General features: G+C 44.8%; 1 non-coding gene across 1 annotated transcript; it reads left to right on the top strand.

Annotated features, from left to right (window-relative positions):
• Window positions 1–896: 896 nt before the first annotated feature.
• Window positions 897–969, top strand: TRNAW-CCA. Its single transcript has one exon. It is a non-coding gene; the product is annotated as a tRNA-Trp (tRNA).
• Window positions 970–10,028: the final 9,059 nt, after the last annotated feature.

Raw genomic sequence — 10,028 nt, 5'->3', positions numbered from 1 at the left:
AAAAACGCTGGACTGGAAGAAACACAAGCTGGAATCAAGATTGCCGGGAGAAATATCAATAACCTCAGATACACAGATGACACCACCCTTATGGCAGAAAGTGAAGAGGAACTAAAAAGCCTCTTGATGAAAGTGAAAGTGGAGAGTCATTTAGAAATGACTAGCAAGAAGAAAATATAACAAAGACAAAAATTCCGTAACAAACATGAATACATACAAGTGATAAATGGGGTCATATTAAGTGCAGCTTAAGGGTCCTCAAAGGTCAACTTCTAGATACTGAATCAAGTATTTGATTAATACAAACTTTAGGTTGGTCTGATTTTCTGTATAAAGAAGTAAACATATGCCATAATTTGCTGTGTGCTGTGCTTAGTCACTCAGCTGTGTCCAAATCTTTGTGATCCCTTGGATTATAGCCTGTCAGGCTCCTCTATCTATGAAATTTTCCAGGCAAGAATACTGGAGTGGGTTGCCATTTCCTTCTCCAGGGCATCTTCCCAACCCAGGGATCAAACCTGCGTCTCTTGTGTCTCCTACATCAGCAGGCTGATTCTTCACTGTGCCACCTGGGAAGCCCCATGCCATAATATACTTCTTCTTAATCTCTATATGACCTGCTAGTTTTTGAAAGATCATCAAATAACCAGATTTTCCAGGTTCAGATAGGATGAGAAGGATTTAAAATGCTAAAATCTATATTCTCAGAACACTGATCAATATTATTCATTCCATAATGCTTCCATTTTTACATTCACTTCTTCTACTTTTGACAACATGGATGGACCTTGAAGGCATTATGCTAAGTGAAATAAATCAGACAGAAGAAGACATATACTGTACGATCTCATTTATCTGTGGTATCTTTAAAGAAAAAAAAGCCAAACTTTGGGACTTCCCTGGTGGTCCAGTGGCTAAGATTCTTGGCTTCCAATGCAGGAGGCCCAGGTTCGATCCCTGGTCAGGGAACTAGATCCCACATGCTACAACAAAGATCGTACATGAGGCAATGAAGATCTCCAGTGCCACAACTGAGACATAGTGCAGAAAATAAATTTTTTTTAAAGCCAAACTTTGAAACAGTAAAATGGTGACTGCCAAGAGCTGCAGGATGAGGGAAATGGGGAGATGATGGTCACAGGGTACAAGCTTCTAGCTATAAAATAAATAAGTTGTGAGACTCTAAGGCACAGCATGGTGACTACAGTTAGGATATAATTAAATATATAATATAACCCTCTTATATACTTAAAAGTTGCTAAGAGTGTAGATTTAAAAAATGTTCTCAACGTAGATCCCCAAAATGTAATTATGTGAGGTGATGTGAGGTGATGAACATGTTAACTAACATTATTGTGGCAATCATTTCACAATATATACACGTGACCGATCATCATGTTGTACATCGTAGACTTACACAATGTTCTAGGTCAATTAAATTGCAATAAAGCTGGGAAAAAATAAAATGACTGTGTATTCTACAGCACACTTTATACAAGATTAGCACACAACAATCAATTGCATTTATATATACTAGCAGTGAACACTGGAAATCAAAATTAAAACCACAATAACATTTGCAATTGCTCCAAAGAAAATAAAATATGTAGGCATGAATCTAACAAAATGTGTACAAGATCTATATGCTGAAATATAAAAAGCATTGATATATGAAATTGAGAAAGACCTACAGAAATGGAGAAACATATTGTATTCATGGATTGGAAGACAAGACACATGAAAGCTGTCAGTTCTTCCTAAATTGTTCTGTAGGTTTAATGCAATTCCTAGCCAAATCTGAGAAAGGTTTTTTGTAGACATAGATGAGCTTATTCTAAAATTTATACAGAAAGGTATGGGACCCAGAATAATTAAAACAATTTGAAAAGGAAGAATAAAGTGGGGGAACCACTCTACTTGATATTAATCCTACTATATATCTGTAACAATAAAAACTGGATGCTGTTGACAGAGGGATAGACATAGAAACTGATATAAGGAAAGAGACAAACTAGGAACGGACCCATACAATACCCAACTGATGTTTGACCAAGGTGTAAAGGCAGTTCAATGGAGGAAAGATAGTTATTTTTAAAATGATGCTGGAGCAACTGGACATCCACAGGCAAAAAGTGAACCTCAATCTAAATCTCATGTCTTATATAAAAATTAACTCAATGAATCACAGATTTAAATGTAAAACTTAAAACTATAATACTATAAAATATAGGGGAAAAATTGACCTAGGGCTAAACAAAGCATAACTTATATGCAGAGTACATCATGAGAAATGCTGGGTTGGATGAAGCAAAGCTGGAATCAAGATTACTGGGAGAAATATCAATAACCTCAGATATGCAGATGACACCATCCTTATGGCAGAAAGCGAAGAAGAACTAAAGAGCCTCTTGATGAAAGTGAAAAAGGAGAGTGAAAAAGTTGGCTTAAAACTCAACATTCAGAAAACTAAGATCATGGTATCTGGTCCCATCACTTCACGGTAAATAGATGGGGAAGCAGTGGAAACAGTGACAGATTATTTTCTTGGCTCCCAAATCACTGCAGGTGTTGACTAAAGACATGAAATTAAAAGACACTTGCTCCTTGGAAGAAAAGTTATGACGAACTTAGACAGCACTTTAAAAAGCAGAAACATTACTTTGCCAACATAGGTCTGTCTAATCAAGGCTATGGTTTTTCCAGTGGTCATGTATGGATGTGAGAGTTGGACTCTGAAGAAAGCTGAGTGCCGAAGAATTGCTGCTTTTGAACTGTGGTGTTGGAGAAGACTCTTGAGAGTCCCGTGGACTGCAAGGAGATCCAACCAGTCTATCCTAAAGGAAATCAGTCCTGAATATTCATTGGAGGGACTGATGCTGAAGCTGAAACTCCAATACTTTTGCCACCTGATGCAAAGAGCTGACTCATTGGAAAAGTCCCTGATGCTGGGAAAGATTGAAGGCTCGAGGAGAAGGGGACGACATAGGTTGGATGGCACCACCGACTCAGTGGACATGAGTTTGAGTAAACTCCAGGAGTTGGTGATGGACAGGGAGGCCTGGCGTGCTGCAATCCATGGGGTCACAAAGAGTCGGACAGGACTGAGCAACTGAACCGAACTGAACTGAAACAAAGCGTTCTTAGACTTATTGTCAAAACACAATCCATAAGAGGAAAAACTGACTAATTGGACCTCATCAAAATTAAAAATGTTTGTTCTATAAATGCTTAGGGGAAGAGGATGCAATCTGGTGGAAAATATTTGCAAACCACGTATGCAACAAAGGATCAGTACCTAAATAAAGAACTCTTAAAAATTGACTGTAAGAAACTATTCAATTAGAAGATGCCAAGATATATGAAGAAACGTTTCACTGAAAAGGATATACAGATGTTAAATACACACAAGAAAAGATAGCAGCTGTCATTAGGCACTAGGGAAATGCAATTTAAAACCACAATAATATATCACTGTACTCCCATCACAATGGCTAAAATGAAAAATAATGACAACAACAAATACTGACAAGGATGTAGAGAAACTGGATCTCTCATTCACTTCTGGTGGGAATGTAAATAGTGTAGGCACTCTATAAAAGCATATGGCAGTTCTTACAAAACTAATCATGCACTTGCCATACAATCCAGGAACTGTACTATTGGGCATTTATTCAGGGGAAATGAAAATTTAGGTTATGCAAAATCTGTAGACAAATGTTCATCGCCCCTTTATTTGTAATTGCCAAAATTTGGAATCAATCCTGATATCCTGCAATATATGAATGGTCAAACAAGCTGTGATACCTCCATACCATGGAATACTACTCCGCAGTAAAAAGAACAAACTCTTGACATTGGAACAACTTTAATAGATCTCCGGAGAACTATGTTGAGTGGAAAAAGCCAACTTCCAAAGGTAACCTATGTATGATTCCATGTAATATTCTTAAATGACAAAATTACAGAGATGGAGAACAGTTTAGTGGTTGTCAGGAAGAGAGGGACAGAAGATGAGTAACAGTGGAGACCCTTGTGGTGTTGGCACTGTTTAGTATCTTGACTATGGTGGTGATCACATCAACCTACACGTGATAACTTTTCTTAGAGCTGTACACACAGGCAGATGGGTGCATATAGAATTGTTGAAATTGGAATAAGGCGGATAGATGGTGCTGATGTCAATTTCCCGTTTGTAATAGTGTACTATAGATATGCTCTGCCAGGTGGCCCTGTGGTAAAGAATCCACCTGCCAATGCAGGAGACATGGATTCGATTTCTGGGTTGGGAAGATCCCCTGGAGGAGGAAATGGCAACCCACTCCAGTATTCTTGCCTGGGAAATCTCACTGACAGTGGAACCTGGAGAGCTACATACAGTCCATGGGGTCACAAAAGAGTAGGACAGGACAGTGACTAAACAACAACTATAGATATACATGATGTTATCATTGGGAGTGAAAGGTATTTGAGATCCCTGTGAATTATTTCTTACAATTGCATATAAATCTATGATTATCTCAAAGTAAAACTTCTTAAGAATGACTATGAGATGATCTGTGCTTGATCCCCCATTTAATAAGTAGAGAAAAATAAAGCATAGAGATAATCATCAGTTTAGCTTGAAAAAGACCTGGTACGAAGTCTAGGTTAGGACCCACGTTGGAGTTCCCAATTCAGAAATCAAGACTGGAATGAATATAAGGACCACCAGCATTTACACTCATGAAGAACCTTTCAGAGCATTCCAGCACCCCCTTATACAGTTGCCAAGTGTACAAGATATCCTGAGCAAAAACTGCCCAGTTGAAAAGAACCATTTGATCATAATAAATCATTGGAAGCTTTTAAGCCACTAGGTTTGGGGATGGTTTGTTATGGAGTAATCAGAATACTACATCAAGCGAGGGGAGCCAGTGGTTGTAGCCAAATAGATGAGTTGTTAAATCTCAGTGAGTCTACTGATTTTTAATACTGGGATCTATGCTTGTCCCCGTCTGTTCCCTGACACCCATTTTCCTGAATACTCTCTAAGCACATTGGGAGTGATGATGGGGGTTGGGGGATGCAGATACAAAGGAAATTAAACAACCAGTCCTTGGCCTTGAGGAACTCAGTATAGTGAGACAAAACATCAGTGCCTTAAGTGGCATGAGAATGGTTATGAGGCAACAAATCAGCAAGTTCAAACTAATATGCTGCTGCTACTGCTGCTAAGTCGCTTCAGTCGTGTCCGACTGTGTGCGACCCCAGAGCCGGCAACCCACCAGCCTCCCCCGTCCCTGGGATTCTCCAGGCAAGAACACTGGAGTGGGTTGTCATTTCCTCCTCCAATGCATGAAAGTGAAAAGTGAAAGTGAAGTCGCTCAGTCCTGTCTGACTCTTAGCGACCCCATGGAGTGCAGCCCTCTAGGCTCCTCCTTCCATGGGATTTTCTAGGCAAGAGTACTGGAGTGGGGTGCCATTGCCTTCTCCCTCAAACTAATATAGTACAGCACAAATTGAATGCATGTGGTAATGTGTGGCTACCTAGGTGGCAGGATGGAGCTAGACATTTTGGGCCCTGAAGGCAACATTTCAGAAAGGGCCAAGTTTTCTTTGTTAACACTGAAATAAACATCCCCAGCAATTCAGGGCTAGTTGGATGATATTAACACTTGTGAAGAAAGAAAAAAAAAAGAGTTAACTTCCAGGGATAATTATTTTTGTTTTCATTCTCCTTTGTTCTCTCTTCATGATATATGATATGGTTTTGGCAAGCACAATTGCTCTGAGCATCAGTTTCCTCATCTATAGACTGGCGATAACAGCCAGAGAGCAGCGGGTTGAAAGTCAGGAAATCCTAACTGGAAGGTCAAATCTATCTAGCGCGGCCTTCCATACATCAGGTCTCCCGCTCCCTCCTCCATCAGTTTCTTCTGTGACAGGAAGAGGTTGATTAGAATGGTCCAGAAGTTCCTCGCCAACTCCAACACTTGAGGCCATGGACAGATCATTCGGTTTGTTGTGAGAGTTTAAAAAGTAATGATGATGCATAGGAAAGTACTCTGTAAGCCATAAAGTGGCATGTTGATGTTAAGAGTATCAAATATAAGGCAGTTCCACCTTGAAAAAATCCTGCAGCTCTCCTTTAAATTTAGGAGCTCAAAATATAAATGGGTACTGTCTGTCAAGGCACCGCTTTCAGGCCCTTAGAGAATTCTGATAATTTGTACCTCTTGCTCATGGAATAAACTCAAATCTGGACTAGTCCATCTCGGGTTCACCAAGGGGTCAGCAGTGATATTGCGATTTCACGGATGGGTTCTTGGTGAGCCACTCCCAAGTTTTCTTCAAGACACCTAACAGTCACTGGAGACCCTTTCCCTGGGTCTTAGGAACTCTCTTGGTGAACGAAAGCAGATTTCTAAGTCGTCCCTTGTCCCTCCACAGACACACACTCATCGCCATCCTGCCTTGAAGGGCACCAACGTTTTGTCACTTTACTAGCCGCGATGTGGATTTGAGATACACCCCGAAATGATCAGCAGCCTGCTATAGGGCATCATTTTCGAGGCCAATTCATCCCGCGTCCCGCGCGCCGGCTGGGGACCAGACCAGGTGCACGCAGAGCGGCCGTGGTGCCGGAAGAGAGGAGGCTGAGGGCTTCCAGCAGGGAAGTCGGAGGGCAGCCGGGGTCATCAGGCCGTGAGCAAGCGGCGGGGAGCTCCTAGGCGCCTCCAGCGCGGAGCGGGAGGAGGGGCCGGAGGAGATGTGCGGTCCCTTTAAGACCCCAACGCTCGCTTAGCCAGAGGTTCGGGGGCGGGGGGCGCTGCGTGATGGGAAAGTCGCCCGCTAAGCCTCACACTTTCTCCCGATTTCTTAACTTTCGGGTCGGGGGATAGGGGAGAAAGCGGCGGTATCCGGGAGGCGAGAGGGTGCGGGCTTGCAGCTGCTGCGTGGTCGCGGACTTCCCGCCCGCGCCGAGCCGCCGGCCTCACGGGCCGAGTAGGGGGCGGGCGGCGAGCGGGTAGGTGGCCCCGGGCCGCCGCACCCGCGCCTTGGCTCTGCCCCAGGGAGCCGGGCGAGCTGCTGCTCCCTCGTGGTGTGAGGGCGGTGATGATTTTCCTCCCCCCCACTTCCGAGTCCTCCTCCCCCCTCGCACGCACTCTAGCTCTCGCCACAACCTGCGAATCCCAGACCTCGGAGGAGCGCCCCAGAGAGCTCGGAGCGCCTGCACGCGTGGACCACGGAGGCCGGTGGCCAGGTCAGTGAGAGGTGCCCGGCGCCTGCTTTCCCTCTCTTCCTTTCCAGCGTTTGCACAGGTGGGCCGTCTTCCCCCAGGGCACCCCAACCTCCCCGAACCTGCCTCCTCAGCCGGCTCCCTGCTCCAGCTGCCCGCGGCCCGGCTGGAGGTGGGGCCCAGGGCGCTGCACCAAGGTAGGTGGGTGGGTGGGGAGGGGGGTCGGCTCCCTCCGGATTTGAACTCGCCACTCCCGCTTGGCCTGCGTAGTTCCAGGCTCTGGAGCTGCGGGGAGGCCCCTTGGGTAGCCATCTAACAGGTTCTGAAGTCACCTTAGTGATTGCCTGTGTCCCGAGTCTTTTTTGCTTGCTTGCTGAAGTGCCCTGGACCAGTAAATGGTTCCCACGTACTCAAGTTAAGGAAACAGAGCAGAAGGGGCTGGAGGCGCCTCTGTCCTCCTTGTGGACATCTGCCTCATTTTCTGGCCCGGACCACTGGGGTCAGAGTTGGACCCGCTAAGCTCAGGGTGCAACGCAGTATTGCCAGAACTCAGGGCCTGGAAAGCCTGCCTTCTAGTTCCTGTCGGCCCTGCCACTAACTTTATGAGAATGGGCAGTTGAGTTCTCTGGGCTCCAGGATGCCCATTTTGAAGGTGGAGTTGTTGTGGGGAATCAAAAGGAAATGATAGATAGCACGGTATTTTGCAAACCAAACTCCAGTCGTTTGTCCATCATAGCAGCGACGGAGGCATCTCAACTCAGACCAGAGACACCCTGGCCAGAAGCTGCCATTTTTCAGGGCCAGCCCACTGCCAGTGAATGGAGCTTTTCTTGTTGGGTGGTAGACTGGGGAGAGGATTTTAGCTGAGGGACTCTGGCCTGCGACTCCAGTGTCTTCTTACTGTTTGTCCAAAAGAGAATTGTTACCCTGGGGGATGTCCCACAGACAATAGTGCATGTAAGATTACAAGGGTAGTGAAGCCTCTAGGAAGGATTAAAGGAACACTGTGGGGCATGACGGAGAAGGCAATGGCACCCCACTCCAGTACTCTTGCCTGGAAAATCCCATGGATGGAGGAGCCTGGCGGGCTACAGTCCATGGGGTCGCTAAGAGTCGGACACGACTGAGCGACTTCACTTTGACTTTTCACTTTCCTGCATTGGAGAAGGAAATGGCAACCCACTCCAGTGTTCTTGCCAGGAGAATCCCAGGGACAGGGGAGCCTGGTGGGCTGCCGTCTCTGGGGTCTCACAGAGTCGGACACGACTGAAGCGACTTAGCAGCAGCAGCAGCAGTGGGGCATGAAGAGCTGGTTGACCTGCCCATCCTTTAGCCTTCCTTTGGGAATGTCTCTGATTCTATTCTACCCAGGAGACCTCTTCTGAGAACAGACAGAGCCTTGGCACTTGGCCGCCCAGATCCCTTGCAGTCACAGCCAGGCAAGGAGCCTTTGGTCCCCTGGCTCGTTGCAAATGAACTTGGTGAATGCTTGTTTCACGAAGGCACCTTAATGGGTACATTTCTTTAGGATCTTACGTGTTTCTTAGACTCCTGTAAAGCCCACTCACCCTCCCCAGCTCCGCAGCGTTGGTCTCAGAATTTTTGTTTTCTTTGTTGTTTTCTTGTTGGGGCCTGGCTTTCCCCCAGATATGTCAATGGCTACATTTCTAAGTAACCTGTAAAAGAGCCAGCGCAAGTTCCATGGCACAACGGCCTGTGTGAAGCAGAGAGTTAGTGCCGAAATAACGCCAGTTAACTGGATCAAAGTATAATTTGAAAAATTAAGGACAGTTTGGCTCTTTGCAAGTGTAAGAATCGGCACATTTGCTGAGCAATGCTCACTCGTGTTTATTGTTGCAGCCCCAACAAATGTCTGGAACTGTTCTCCTCCCCCCAAAAGAAAAAGTTAAAGGGATAAAGAGAAATTTAACAGAGACCTGGGGAGGGAACTCTTCTAGGTTTATAGCTCCATACAGAACATAAAGGCAGGACTTCAGGATCTTGTAAATCAAAAGTGATTATTTATAAAGAGACTCATTTTCTGATGTTCTTCAGCCCAGCCAGGGAGGCCACAGGGATGACAGGAATGCCAAAAGAGATTAATTGCTCTCTAGTCGCCAGCTTTTCTCTTTGCTCATACCATTAGTTGAGACCCAAGAAAAGCAAAAAAAGAAAAAACAAAAACCAAAACCTAAGAGCCGTTTTCTTGCCAGCTTGAGTTATGAGGCAATGCTACTGTTCACCAAATCACCCAACCATTGTACAAGAAAAACAATCCCGTTGGTTCTTGCATAGGGAGACCCGAAAACCACGGCTTCAAAAATCCCCCCTGAGAGCCATATGTGATTATGATAAATTAGATTTCAGTGGTTTAAAAAAAATCTTTCTCCTTTGGAGACTTGGGGAATAAGCTTATTAAAGAAGGCTCGGGAAGAACCTCACTGGGGTGAGTCGCTGTGTTAAAGCTGTTCATGGAAATGATTTGCTTCAAGGGAACCTGGTAACTCTAAGAGGACAGAGCTGGACATTCTGAGTGATTGAAGGAGGGCAGAAACTCCCAGAAGGGATATGGTCATCAGAACCCAGGTCTTTTGAAGGCTATGAACATGTCCCAGGAAAATTTAGTCGTCGTTTAAGGAGCAGGAAGGAGGTAGAGAGGCAAACCGGTGCTGCAAATCCTGGCTGATACCATAAATTATTCTCTATGACCAGTTCTGCTTTGGTTACATACTCTTAATTTGAAACCATGGATTTTAAATTATCTGGCCAACTTCATAATATTTAAAGTAAGAGTGGTGGCATTCACATC

The sequence above is a fragment of the Bos indicus x Bos taurus genome, unplaced genomic scaffold (assembly GCF_003369695.1).
Source record: "Bos indicus x Bos taurus breed Angus x Brahman F1 hybrid unplaced genomic scaffold, Bos_hybrid_MaternalHap_v2.0 tig00003407_arrow_arrow_1_114999, whole genome shotgun sequence".
Lineage (NCBI taxonomy): Eukaryota > Metazoa > Chordata > Mammalia > Artiodactyla > Bovidae > Bos > Bos indicus x Bos taurus.
This window is presented reverse-complemented; position numbering and strand designations above follow the sequence as displayed.